The following is a 2,942-nucleotide window of genomic DNA, read 5'->3' as shown; positions in this document are numbered from 1 at the left end:
TCAATAGAAGAAAAACTTGTAAAGGTTTGTAACCTCTTGAGTAAATAGTGAGTTTTTGTGTTTTTTTTTTAGGGTGAACTATCCCTTTTTTTTGCCTTTTTAATGATATTTTTCTCCATTTGTGGTTCAAAAATAAATGTACATTTAAGGGCCCGTTCACACGAAAAGTAACATTATTTACCCATCCTTTATTTGTTTTAAACCTTTGAGTTTTTCTTCCACAAAGAAAACATTTTGAAGAATATTGGAAACTGGTAACCATTGACGTTGTTGGAAAAACAAAAACTGTGGAAGTCAATGGTTACCGGTTTTCAACATACATCAAAATCTTTTTTTTTTTTTGTGCTCAATAGATGAAAAACTCAGAAATGTTTGTAACCATTTCACCAAATGGTGAGTATTTGTGTCATTTTAGTGTGAGCTATCTCTTTTTGCCTTTTGTAATCTATTTTTCCCTCCATTTGTGGTCCAAAAACAAAAATGAACCACATTAAGATTCAGTTCACACCAAAATGTAAATTACATTATTTACTCTCACTTTACTTTGTTTTAAACCTTTATGAGTTTCTTTCTTCTATAAAACACAAGAGAAGATATTTTGAAGAATGTTGGAAACCGGTAACTTGACTTCCACATTGTATGTTTTTCCTGCAATGCAAGTCAATGGTTACTAGTTTCCAACTTTCCTCAAAATCAGTTATTTTGTGTTCAATAGAAGAAAATCACAAGGATTTGTAACCACATGAGTAAATGGTGAGTATTTTTGTCATTTTAGTGTGAACTATCCTTTGGTTTGCCTTTTTAAGTTCATTTTCCTTTCACCATTTGTGGTTCAAAAACAAAAATAAGCTGTATTTAAGAGTCAGTTCAAACCAAATTGTAAATTGCATTATATTTACACACCCTTTACTTTGTTTTAAACCCTTGAACTTTTTTTTTCTGTAAAAGATGAAAGAAGATATTTTGAAGAATGTTGGAAACCGGTAACCATTGACTTCCATTGTAGGAAAAATCAATACTGTGGAAGTCAATGGTTACGGTTTTCAACATTCATCAAAATCAATTTTTTTGTGCTCAATAGAAGAAAAACTTGTAAAGGTTTGTAACCTCTTGAGTAAATAGTGAGTTTTTGTGTTTTTTTTTAGGGTAAATTATTCCCTTTTTTTTACCTTTTTAATTATATTTTTCTCCATTTGTGGTTCAAAAACAAAAATAAATGTACATTTAAGGGCCCGTTCACACGAAAAGTAACATTATTTACCCATCCTTTATTTGTTTTAAACCTTTGAGTTTTTCTTCCACAAAGAAAACATTTTGAAGAATATTGGAAACTGGTAACCATTGACGTTGTTGAAAAAACAAAAACTGTGGAAGTCAATGGTTACCGGTTTTCAACATACATCAAAATCTTTTTTTTTTTTTTTTTTTTGTGCTCAATAGATGAAAAACTCGAATGTACAAAATGTTTGTAATCATTTCACTAAATGGTGAGTATTTGTGTCATTTTAGTGTGAGCTATCTCTCTTTTTTTGCCTTTTGTAATCCATTTTTTCCCTCCCCTTGTGGCCCAAAAACAAAAATGAACCACATTAAGATTCAGTTCACACCAAAATGTAAATTACATTATTTACTCTCACTTTACTTTGTTTTAAACCTTTATGAGTTTCTTTTTTCTGTAAAACACAAGAGAATATGTTTTGAAGAATGTTGGAAACCGGTAACGTTTGACTTCCACATTGTATGTTTTTCCTGCAATGCAAGTCAATGGTTACCAGTTTCCAACATTTCTCAAAATCAGTTATTTTGTGTTCAATAGAAGAAAATCACAAGGCTTTGTAACCACATGAGTAAATGGTGAGTATTTTTGTCATTTTAGTGTGAACTATCCCTTGTTTTGCCTTTTTAAATTCATTTTCCTTTCACCATTTGTGGTTCAAAAACAAAAATAAGCTGTATTTAAGGCTCAGTTCACACCAAATTGTAAATTGCATTATATTTACACACCCTTTACTTTGTTTTAAACCTTTATGAGTTTCTTTCTTCTGTAAAACCCAACAGAAGATATTCTGAAGAATGTTGGACACCGGTAACCATTGACTTCCGTTATAGGAAGACCAAATACTGTGGAAGTCAATGGTTACCGGTTTTCAACATTCTTCAATATATATTTATATATATTTTTGTTCAAATCATAAAGGTTTGTAACAACATGAGTACATAATGAGTGGTGTAATTTCAGGGTGAACTGTCCCTTTAAATACACAGGTGGGTATTAAACAATGACTGACTTGCCGTTTTTGGTTAAACTCTTCCTCGAAGTCTTTAACATATTGTGTTCTGTCACAGCACTTTTTTTTTCTTGTAATGCAAACGTGTTTAACTTAAGTTTAGTGTAATTTCTGTGTTTGTGGTTGATTATTTGTGTCATGTTGTGTGCTTGTTTTATATTTTAATATTCGGTGCTACAGAATGACAGAAAAATCCAAGTTCTCTTGCCGACAAAGTGCTCTTAACAAGAAAATAATATAATCTCGCTGATGAAAATCGATGAACAGTCCTCATTTAATGATGTTTTCACGTTATTTCAACCTTTAATTTGTTAAAGTAGCATTTATTTCCAGGAGCTGTGTGTGTAAACCTGTTTGAAATGCATAAAGGTGTAAATGATCCACAATTTCCAACCAGATGTTAAGCTGTTGACTGGAGTAATTTCTTTTTTTTCAGTGGTGTGTTGTTTGTTCATCAGAAGTTGCATGTAGGGTTTTCCTATATTCTGCTTTTGCTTTTATTCTGAGATGTTTACAAGCTCCACACGGCTCTGAAGATTACTGTATACATGTATTGAGCATTATCAGAATAAACTAATGGAGATTTTTGCCGTTTGTGACTTCTGTAATTAACGCTGAGCAGATTTTTTTTGTTGTTTTCTACATTATTCCACA

Source organism: Danio aesculapii, chromosome 22 (genome assembly GCF_903798145.1).
Source record: "Danio aesculapii chromosome 22, fDanAes4.1, whole genome shotgun sequence".
In the NCBI taxonomy this organism is placed as follows: Eukaryota; Metazoa; Chordata; class Actinopteri; order Cypriniformes; family Danionidae; genus Danio; species Danio aesculapii.
This window is presented reverse-complemented; position numbering follows the sequence as displayed.